Below are 12,092 nucleotides of genomic sequence, written 5' to 3' on the forward strand. Positions count from 1 at the left end.
CCGGAAAGTCTAAACCTTGTCTGTGGTATTCCGAGTAGGATTCCAGGATTGAATGACTGTGACGTGCTTCAAACTTTAACCTGCTGGGCGTTAGTGACAGACGCAAAAGAGGGATTCTATTCCAGTAGGAGCGGGAACCAACCGGTGATTGGCCGTACTGTGACAGAGTGCGTGCATAGCTTTCACTGCGAGGATGGGAAGTAGCCACTGACAACGGTGACACCCTACATAGAGCTTGCCATGGAAGGAATCTGCGTGTGAGAAGAGGATTTCAAGGAAGAGTTGAAGTCAGAGGACAAAGCATCTCCAAAACTCCAACATATTCTCCATTACTGCACAACAAGTAACGCTAGTACTCTTTATTATTCCAATATATTCCATAATCCTTTATAAACAAATAACTCTGTTGTTCAAGTAGCCCAAACAATTTTCTTGAAATCCTGACTAAGACAAATAAAATAAACATTGATTGCTTCAAACCAATAATCTCTGTGGATTCGACCCTTACTCACGTAAGGTATTACTTGGACGACCCAGTACACTTGCTGGTTAGTTGAACGGAGTTGTGAATTCAACCAGGGCCCTAAGGGTACATGCCAAAGCTCAAAAGATAGAATAATATATTAAGAATATTGAATCACAATTTCGTCCACCACACATCAACCATCTTCATTATTATTATACATAATCCAACATCATAGCTAGCAGCAATTACTCATTTCATCATCAACAAACATTATTTTCAGAAACAAAAATATATAATTACACTAACCTAATTCCTACTTCAATGGAGTTCACCTTGTTCAAGTAATCGATTCTAACTTTGCTTCAATTAACTTTGGCCAACTTAAAAGGAATTCTTGAAGGATAGTTGGTGTGAATTTCATTGCTAAATTTTGAAGAAGAAAAGCTTGGTGAAGATGGTGAGGCTGTTGGTTCCTCCCCCTTCAAGCTTCGGTTAGCTTTCCTATCTCACTTACACTCATTCCCTTTTCTTTTCTCGGTTTAGCTCTCTCTTTCTTTTCTCTCTTTTATTTGTGCTCTAATTCAGCAAATTTTAGAAAGCATATGGTAATTTATAGGAAGAATAAAAGAGAGATGTGGGAGGGATACGTTGCATTCAACAATGAGGAGAAATCAACACCTAACTTCTCATTAATTGCAAGGCTCCACTAATAGCCTAACCATGGGGTGTAACCATGATTACATGACTTTGGTCATGACAAGGAGAGAGAGTATAGTTTGTAAGCTAATCATGATTAGTTCTTTCTCCTCTCAATCTTGATCATAGTTCGGTCATGAAAAAGGAAAAAGGGGAAGTGGTTTGATTAATTATGGTTCATAGTAGATTAGTGGTTCATTTTAAATTTGGTTAGATTTTAATTAAGTGTTTCGGTTCTTTATTTTTTTTTTTGGATAATATTTCTATTGGCTTTGCGAATTTAAATTGAAGATAGCTTTTTTAAAACTTTGGCCAAATTGCCAAAGAGAAAAGACAGCGGTTTAATAATTAGAGATATAATCATTAGTGTTACCTTTTTCTATCAGCTAAAGTTTTTGGGATGAGTGGTATCATGACATGGTATTAGAGCTATAGATTCGAAAGGTCAAGAGTTCGATCCTTAATGAACCCGAAAATCAGTCTCCCTAGCGGGACTCTAAACCGTAAGATTACCGTTTTATCGAATTTCTCATCACAGAATTTATGAGATTAATTCTGTGGAGAATCGGGGTGTTATAAATTACATGAACTTAATTAATAGCTTAAGAATAAATTTAAATTAAAATAAATTTAAATTAGAGTTTCAAAAATTTTAATTTATGAACAAGTAACTGAAAATTAAAAAATAACAATTAAGCAAATAATAATATTTTATAATTTAAAAGAGTAATCTGTAAATAACTTAAAATTTAAAAAGTAACAATCTAAATAAATAACTTAAAATTTAAAAAATAATCAGCTAAGTAAAATAATTTTAAATTAAAAAAATAATTACCTAAACAAGATAACTTAAAATTTAAAAAGTAATAACATAAGCAAATAATAATTTTTAATTTATAAATAAAATTTAAAATATTCAAAAGAGTAATATACAAATAACTTAAAATTAAAAAGTAACAACCTAAATAAATAATATTAAAATTTAAATAACAACCTTAGCAAATAATAATTTATAATTTTTAAAAATTTCTAGTAACGACACCTAAGCAAATAATTAGTTCAACAATATTAAAAACTAAATACCTAACAACCTAATTACCTAAGAAAGCGCAATTTAAAATTAAAAAAAGTAACAATCTAAGTAAATAATAATTTATAAATAAAATTCTAAAAATTTCTAGTGACGACATCTAAGCAAATAAATTTTCAAACTCAACGTATGAGCGCCACGTCAACATACACATGCGATGCACGGGCTTACATTTTAATTTGACATGGTAAATCGAAAATAATATTTTATAATAATAAATTTATCAAGTTTAGTATTACACTATCAACATCATTATATAATAAACGTACTGAATATATTGTTTTACTTTATTCAAAGTAAAATCCAAATAGAACAGTTTGAAGTCTATAATATTTTTGAACCATAAAGAAAGAGACCTGAAAAAATAAGAACATATATAACTGTAATAGTGGCATGTCAATTTTACACTAAACTTTATATTACAAGGCTAATGAAAATTTATCGACAACCTAATATTTTACTAACCTCATTAGAAAAGCAATTGGCATATGATATCTTGCTCCATGTTACACATTTTATTTCAAGTTTCGAAGTATAGTTAATAAATTAATTATATCTCCGATAAGTATTTGTATAAAAGTGTAAATTATAACATGTTACTAAAATGAAAATACTATTTTTTACCTAAATATTATTAAAACTTCGTTAAACACGACATTTATTGTTGATGAGTTTGGATTGTTGTCTTCATCTAGAATTAAAAAGTTCAGGCCGTTGCGACACTTAACTCTTGACAAAGCAATGTAAAGTTGCCCATTGGTGAACATTGATTTTGACAAGTAACGTCCTATATGTGATAATGATTTACCACATAGTAAAATACATTAGTTTTTCAATATTTTTCTTCTCATATATTGTACCTTGTTAACCAATAATGTCTAAGTTGCATTTCAAATACGATTTAGTTTATTAACACTATTAGATATTAATAGCATTACAAATAATTTTCTCAATTGATGACCAGATCTCATTAATATCTGCAACGAATTTTTTATCGTCACATGGTAGCCCTATAAAATAGAAAGCATCTTGAAAGTTAAGATATGTAATTCCATTAACGGTCCGAATAAACTCATATGTTGTGCAACCTTTTTGAATAATTAATAAAATTCTCATATAGTAGACATCACATGTACTCGGTAGAGTATAGTTTAACCTATCGATAGAATACTCTCTCTTGCGTGGATATTATTCCTTTTATTCTCTATCATAAATAAATTGATTTAGAAACTCGGCATACGTTAAAGTTTGACCTACTTTAAATTTTTTGTTGGCATCCATCTATAGTAAGAATCGTACCTTTCCGTTTTTCTTAATCTTTTCAAAAATTTTAATTTAATAACTTAAAAATATGAAATAACTACAATAATCAATAATTAAAAAAGAGTAAATATATAAATAACTTAAAATTTAAAAAATAATAATTTAAATAAATAATTTAAAATTTAAAAATAATAACTTAAATAAAATAATTTAAACAAATAACTTAAAATTAAAAAATAATAAGCTAAGCAAATAATATTAAATATTTTTACAAACGTTTAAAAAAATATTATACTAATGTTCCAAAACATTGAAGATTAAGAATTTCATATATATAATAACAAACGAATATGACTTATAGTCATACTAAATAATATTCAATGCTAGACACCAAAAAAAAAAAAGTTATTCAATGCTAAATCAAGATTGACCCAAAACTTAATTAACTAGTGTTAAACCCGTGCGATGCACGGGCTTATATTTAAATTTGATAAGTTAAATTAAAAATAATATTTTATAACTATATATTTTTTAAAATTTAGTATAACACTATCATCGTCGTTATATAATAAACGTGTTAAATATGTTGTTTTATCTTTATTCAAAGTAAAATATAAATAGAAAAGTTTGAAGTTTATAATATTCTTAAACCATAAGGAGGGAGACATGAAAAAAATAAGAACATATATAACTGTAATAATAGCATGTTAATTTTACACTAAATTTTGTATAAAAAGCTAATAAAAATTTATCGATCGATAACCTAGTTGTTACCTAGATTATTTCTTTATCAATAATAGGTTTACCATTGTAATTATTTTTTAGTGAGAGTACATAAAAAAAAAAGGTACATAGTATATAAGGTGTAATAACTCAACAAATATTTTCTAAGGGAGATTTTTCATTCTCTCCAATAATGAGAAGAACCTATCTCTCTCCCTCTCTTAATCCTTTCTGATTCATCAAACCATCAACATCACAGCTTGAACAGCTTAGGGCATGAGATTTTCTTCATGGTGCGGTGAGCGTGGAGAGCAACCAAGCTGTGAATCAAAAAAAAAAAGTTGCGAATCCAATTTTGCCATTCTCTTTCTATCCCTAATTTTTCTTTCGACATTTTCTTTCCCCCATTCTTACCTCTTCCTTCAAACTCATCCAATAGAGTTTGATGAGAGGCTATTTCGCAAGATTCTTTCTTGGTGAACATAGCTGTTCCGATCAACGAGTTGGAAGGAAGAAGATCTGAATCCCTATTACTCTGTGATTCATTGATTTCTCAAAATGGCAAATATGGCAAACAGATCCTCCCATTGCAGAGGTCGTGGAGCTACATTGGCTTGCTCTCATTGCAACAAGCAAGGCCACACAGAAGATGTATGCTATAAGAAGCATGGGTACTCCTCCCACTTCTACCAATGGCAGCAACATAACACCACCATCAATCACGTGATCACTGAGGGGCATGATGATATACTCAGTGACAAACAATTCCAGCTCAATTGTCTCCAAGAGAACATTGGAATATCAAGATCTGGATTCACTCCAGAGCAAAGATTTGCCTTGTTAGAGTTGATCAAAGACAAAAGTGTGCAGCAACAACCTCATAATGCAAATCAAATTTTGACTAATTCCATTCACACTTCCACTCCAGGTAAAACCATTGCATTACATTTTAATGCGAGAATTATGAGCATTATCACTCCAAAATCTGCACTATGGATCATTGATTCCGGTGCAACAGATCACGTGACTTTTGACTTAAAAGATTTTGCAAGTTTTCAAAATATTGATCCAATCAATGTGATATTGCCAAATGGAACCAAAACTGTTAGCACCATCATTGACACAATCACATTTTCTAAAAATTTTTTTCTCAAAAATGTTTTATACATTCCTTCTTTTGATTTTAAATTGATATCTGTGTCAAAGTTAACCTCAAACTTACATTGTCAATTGTTAATCAATGATAAGTGTTGTGAGATACAAGATAGATCCACATCAAACATGATTGGCATTGCTGAGTGTATAGAAGGGTTATATACAATGAGTAGAGAACCAGAATTCTCTCATTTTCCCCCTCTTCCAACAAAGCAAGCTTCATTGGCGGTAACTACTACTACTACTCATTCCACCACACCTTCACACAGTGAGCACAACAACATTTGGCATCTTAGATTAGGACACATACCCATGCATAAATTGATTTTTCTGAAGAAGTATTATCCTTTTATAGATAGTATTGCTTCAAATTTTCCTTGTGATTCATGTCATTTTGCAAAACAAAAGAAATTATCTTTTAATCTTAGTACAACTAAAATAAAAGATTGTTTTGATTTAGTTCATATGGATATCTGGGGTCCTATTTCTGTCCCTTCCAATGAAGGACATAGGTATTTTTTGACTGTGGTGGATGGTAAGAGCAAATTCACTTGGATTTTTTTTATAAAAACCAAATCTGAAGCATCACAATTGGTTATTAATTTTGTGAATTTCGTCAGAGTACATTTTGAAAAACAAGTTAAGTGTATAAGGACCGACAATGGGCCAGAATTCACTCTAAAATCCTTTTTTGCATCAACTGGAATTTTACACCAAACTTCTTGTGTAGAAACACCAGAGCAAAACGGGATTGTAGAGAGAAAACACCAGCATATTTTAGGTGTTGCTAGAGCACTGCTATTTCAATCAGGAATTCCACATTGTTTTTGGCAATACGCAGTTGCTCACGCCATTCACCTAATTAATAGGCTGCCCAGCACTAACCTGAATAATGCTAGTCCTTATAAGCTTTTGTATGGCAACTTACCTGACCTTTCATATTTAAGAGTATTTGGTTCTCTTGCATATGCCTCCACATTAACAAATTCAAGAACAAAATTAGACCCAAGAGCCAGAAAAACAGCTTTTCTTGGTTTTAAATTAGGAACAAAGGGTTTTCGACTTATTGATTTAAAATCAAAGGAAATTTTCATATCTAGAAATGTAATTTTTTATGAAACTCATTTTCCATTTTTACATTCCACTAGCACTGACATTTCTGTAGTGCCCATTCGTACTCCACAATGCATTGATCTTTTTCAATATGATACACCATCCACACATCATTTGCAATCACCCACACATACCACACTCATAGATTCAAATGAACATTTCTCAAGCTCAATGCACTCACCAATTTCCTCACACACCATTGCACCCATTACCACACCACACACTGATAATGCACCTGCATCACAACACTCTGACATCACACATGACTGCATTACTAGAAAGTCTGAAAGAGTCAAGAAACCGCCTGCTTATTTGAAGGACTATCATTGTATGACAACCCATACAGCTCACTCTAGCAATGTTTCCAACTCTAACTCTGTATATCCTATCTCACAACACTTGTCATATGATAAACTAACCCCGAAATATAAGTCACTTTCTCTAGCCATCACCTCAAATCAAGAACCTAGCACTTATGAGGAAGCGGCTGCACATGAATGTTGGAGAAAGGCAATACAAGATGAATTGACAGCTCTAGATCAGAACAGAACTTGGTGTCTCACTGAACTCCCAAAAGACAAGAAGGCTGTGGGTTGCAAATGGGTTTTTCGGGTAAAATTCAATCCCGATGGCACCATAGAAAGGCACAAAGCGAGGCTAGTTGCAAAAGGATTCACTCAAGTGCAAGGAGTAGATTATGGTGATACTTTTAGTCCAGTTGTCAAAATGACTACCCTACGAGTAATGTTAGCATTAGCAGCGGCAAAGAAATGGCATTTGAAACAGCTGGATGTCAACACTGCCTTCCTTCATGGAGATTTGGACAAAGAAGTTTATATGAAGATACCACCCGGTTTGGCTGTGTCACAACCAGGTTTGGTTTGTAAATTGCAAAAATCTCTATATGGGCTTAAGCAAGCAAGCAGGCAATGGAACATTAAGCTCACTCAGACTCTTGTGGATGCTGGTTATAAGCAGTTTTTTGATGATCATTCACTCTTCATTAAGAAACAATCTCAAAGCTTCACTGCCATTCTAGTATATGTTGATGACTTGGTTTTAACCGGGAATGACATTGGTGAAATCAATTCCATCAAGCAAGATTTGGATGACAAATTCAAAATAAAGGATCTTGGTGATCTCAAATACTTTTTGGGAATGGAAGTAGCACGCTCTAACTCTGGAATTCACATTTATCAGCGGAAGTACACCATGGACCTTCTCAGAGATTTTGGTTATCTAGATTGCAAGCCTCTCTCTACTCCATTTGATTATAGTCAGAAACTTTCAAAGGAATCAGGAACCATTTTGACAGACAACACTGTTTACAGACAGCTCATCGGCCGACTCCTTTACCTCACAAATACTAGACCCGATATCTCTTATGCTGTGGGACGTTTGAGCCAATTTTTGGACTGTGCAACAACTTCTCACCTACAGGCTGCTTTTCGTGTACTCCGATATTTAAAAGGCCGACCTGCAACTGGTCTCTTCTTCTCCTCTACTTCTAATCTGCATCTCACTGGATTTGCCGATGCTGACTGGGCTACCTGTGCCGATACTCGTCGCTCCATTTCCGGTTATTGCTTCATGCTTGGGAACTCGCTCATTAGCTGGAAAAGTAAAAAGCAAACCACAGTTGCCAAGTCCTCTGCAGAAGCTGAATATAGGTCTCTTGCTGTTGCCACTTGTGAAGCTAGTTGGTTATCTTTCTTAATGGATTTCATTGGCTTGCCGCTTCAAAAGTCTATCACTCTATTCTGTGACAACCAGTCAGCCATTCACATTGCCAATAATCCCATTTTTCATGAAAGAAATAAACACATTGAAGTGGACTGCCACATTGTTCGTGAAAAGCATTTGTCTGGTCTCATTCATCTTATGCCAGTTCGTTCCAAGGATCAACTTGCTGATTTTCTTACCAAAGCTCTGCCACCGGGTCCTTTTCTTGCCAATGTTTCCAAGCTAGGATTGTTAGATTTACACAATTCTAGCTTGCGGGAGGGTGTTACCTAGATTATTTCTTTATCAATAATAGGTTTACCATTGTAATTATTTTTTAGTGAGAGTACATAAAAAAAAAAGGTACATAGTATATAAGGTGTAATAACTCAACAAATATTTTCTAAGGGAGATTTTTCATTCTCTCCAATAATGAGAAGAACCTATCTCTCTCCCTCTCTTAATCCTTTCTGATTCATCAAACCATCAACATCACAGCTTAAACAGCTTAGGGCATGAGATTTTCTTCACTAGTATCTTACTAACTTCATTAGAAAAGCAATTGGCATAGGATGTTGTGCTCCTTGTTACACATTTCATTTCAAATCTGAAAAAAGAGTTATAGATAAATTAGTAATATCTATAGTAAATATTTGTACAAAAGTATAAATCATAACATGCTATTAAAATAAAAATAATATTATTCTTACCTAAATATTATTAAAAACCTCTTTGAACACGACATTTGTTGTTGATGACTTTGGATTGCCGTCTTCATCTAGAATTAAAACCCTGAGGCCACTGCGACTCTTAACTCTTTACAAAGCAACATAAAGTTGTCCATGGGTAAACACTGATTTTGACAAATAAAGCCCTACATGTGATAATGATTGACCTTGACTCTTGTTAATGGTCATTGCAAAGCATACTGTCAATGAAAATTGTCTCCGTTGGAACTTAAATGGCAATCCTGAATCTGAAGGGATCAAGTTCATTCTTGGAATGTACACTTTATCTCCAATATTTCTACCGGTCACTACTGTCGCTCCAATTACATTGCTGCCAAGTTCGTTAACTATTAATCTTGTCCTGTTGCATAAACCTGAAGCCTGGTCTATGTTTCGCAGTAGCATTACAGCGACTCCTGGCTTCAAAGTCAACTTGTGATTGGGTAGTCCCGAACATTTGATGTCATTTAGGAACTCTGGTGTGAACCACTCTTGTTGTACATCTTCATTCTCATCAGCTTGACATGTTGTGTCAGAGCTCAAATACTCCTTTTCCATCCCTGGAAAGATTGTCAAGACAAAATCGTTTACCTTCTCGACACTCTCAAGCGTGGGTGCAAGAATTGCCCTACTCTGAAAATACCTGTAATCTGACATGTTTTGCAACAAATTTGGATATGCAAAGTCTACCAAATGAGAGAGAGGGTCATCAGTAGTTGTAATCAATAGATCATTTGGAATTTCAACTTCTGATTCATCACCAACAACAGAGCCAATATTTCCATTTCCAACATCAAGTATCCAATTAGCAAATCTCTTCATTTCACCTTCATCTTGATCCGAAGAAGACATTAGAAGCCTCATATTCGTATGCAGTTTCAGAACCTTACAAAATGACCACAGATGGGATGAGTTAATAGCGGATGCCAATATATCGTGTCTACTTCCTTTCGGAATCACCAGAAGTATCTGTCTGAAATCACCTCCTAGAACAACAACCTTACCACCAAATGGTTGATGTATCTTATGTTGATCGGTAACTGACATAAGATCCCTGAGCGTCCGATCAAGTGCTTCAAAGCACATTTTATTGAGCATTGGAGCTTCATCCCAAATTATTAAGCTACTTTGGATGAGCAGCTCAGCCTTCAAACTGCCATGCTTGATGTTGCAAGTAGATTCATCAGTAATTGTAATGGGTATTGAAAATCTAGAATGAGCCGTTCTGCCACCAGGTAGGAGTAAAGAAGCAATTCCACTGGATGCGACATTTAAAACAATTTTTCCTCTAGACCGAATAGCAGAAGAAAGTCCATTCCAAATAAATGTCTTACCACACCCACCATGCCCATAAACGAAGTAAAAACCACCAGAGTCTGTAACAACAGCATTGAGTATCTCATCAAATACTAACCTTTGCTCATGAGTCATCTTTTGTTCTGTATATAAGATTGTATGAGTCAACTCATTTGTGTCATATGCTAACTCCTCCTCTATTAGCTTATTCTGAAAAAGGCGAACATGAGACATCTCAGGATATGGCATTGATTGATAGTCTCTTAAAGATCTCGCATTGCTGTTGAGTATCTTCTCAATCTCAATAAGGCAGAGGTTTTTCAATTCGTCATCAGTCATGCTTAGTCCTAGAAAAAGCACATAGTGATTTTATGAAATATTTAATAAATAATTCTAAAATAAAATTATTAATATTCTTAATAAAAATAAAGATAATAAGAGAATACAATCTTGATATAAAAAAAAGACATAGTAAAATACCTTGGTTTTTCAAAGCTTTTCTCCTCTCATATAGTATTCCATTAGCCAATAATGTCCAAGTTGCATTCCAAACACGCTCTGGGTTGCTAATGCTATTAGATATCAGTAGCATCGCAAATAATTTTCTCAATTGATGACCAGATGCAAGTTCAGCTACCTCATTAATAGCTGCAATGAATTCCCTATCATCGCACAGTAGTCCCATGGAATAGCAAGCATCTTGGAAGCTAGAATATGTAATTCCATTAACTGTCCTAATAGACTCATATGTTGTGCAACCTCTCTGAACAGCTAACAAAATTCTCATATAATAAATATCACCTGTACCCGGTGGAACATAATTTAACCTCCCGATAGAATACCCTCTTTTGCGTGGATGCCACACCCTTGATTCTCTATCATAAACAAATTGACTTGGAAACTCAGCATACGTCAAAGTTTGACCTGCTTCAAATTTTTTATTGGCCTCCATCTATGCTAAGAACATTGTACATTTTCCTTCCTCTTCTTCCACGATTTCTTCAAGATCGTCATCATCTTTAAAGATGATATTTTGCTCTCCAGGCAAATGAAAGGTTAATCTCATCACTGAAGGCCACCTTTGATGAATATTATACGCTAAGGTTCTCCACACAGCCTCACATGCAGACAAATATCTGCAATCATAGAATTATTTGATCTCATCAATAACCTGAGCATCCTCTCCACTGGAAGCTTCCTTTGTAACTCCAACTGCTACCCTGTCTGGACCTTTATTCACATACTTGAACAAATATTTGATAGCATTCGACTTGTTGCAGTACTCTACATTAACATGCGCTTGATAAGACATCAGTAGATATGCATTGTATGGAACCACATTCCTATTATCCATATGGACTCCCTTCTTCTCAGTAACCACCCCTGTGTCTCGTCTTCTATATGATGGGTATCCACTATCATCGATAACTGTGGTTTTACTGAATGTCTTGGGATAATATTTGGTGCAGTACCCATCTTTCATGCAGGGAGATTTTGAGAATGCTCTACCACATGGTCCATGAATCATATATGTAGATACAGCTCTAAACAATTTTGGATGCTGAGCAGGATCTGGCAACTCTGAAGATATTAGTTGATCAATTTGAGTTGTGGTTGTTATCTTATGGTCTCCACTTAACCATAAAAGAATGTGAGCATGTGGTAGACCTCTTTTTTGGAATTCCACCGTATACATCCCTTATACCAAAAAGACAAAAAAAAGTTATATGTTATATTTAAACTATCTATTTTATGTATGTGCTTTGATAAATTAAGGGTGATAATAAAAAATCAACAATTCGTTAAGTAAGAAAATATTTTGCCATTTATTTTATAACAA

General features: G+C 33.9%; 1 pseudogene; it reads right to left on the reverse strand.

Annotated features, from left to right (window-relative positions):
* Window positions 1-8,938: 8,938 nt before the first annotated feature.
* On the reverse strand, window positions 8,939-11,204 carry LOC130974588 (uncharacterized; annotated as a pseudogene).
* Between the last annotated feature and the right edge of the window lie 888 nt (window positions 11,205-12,092).

The sequence above is a fragment of the Arachis stenosperma genome, chromosome 4 (genome assembly GCF_014773155.1).
Source record: "Arachis stenosperma cultivar V10309 chromosome 4, arast.V10309.gnm1.PFL2, whole genome shotgun sequence".
In the NCBI taxonomy this organism is placed as follows: domain Eukaryota; kingdom Viridiplantae; phylum Streptophyta; class Magnoliopsida; order Fabales; family Fabaceae; genus Arachis; species Arachis stenosperma.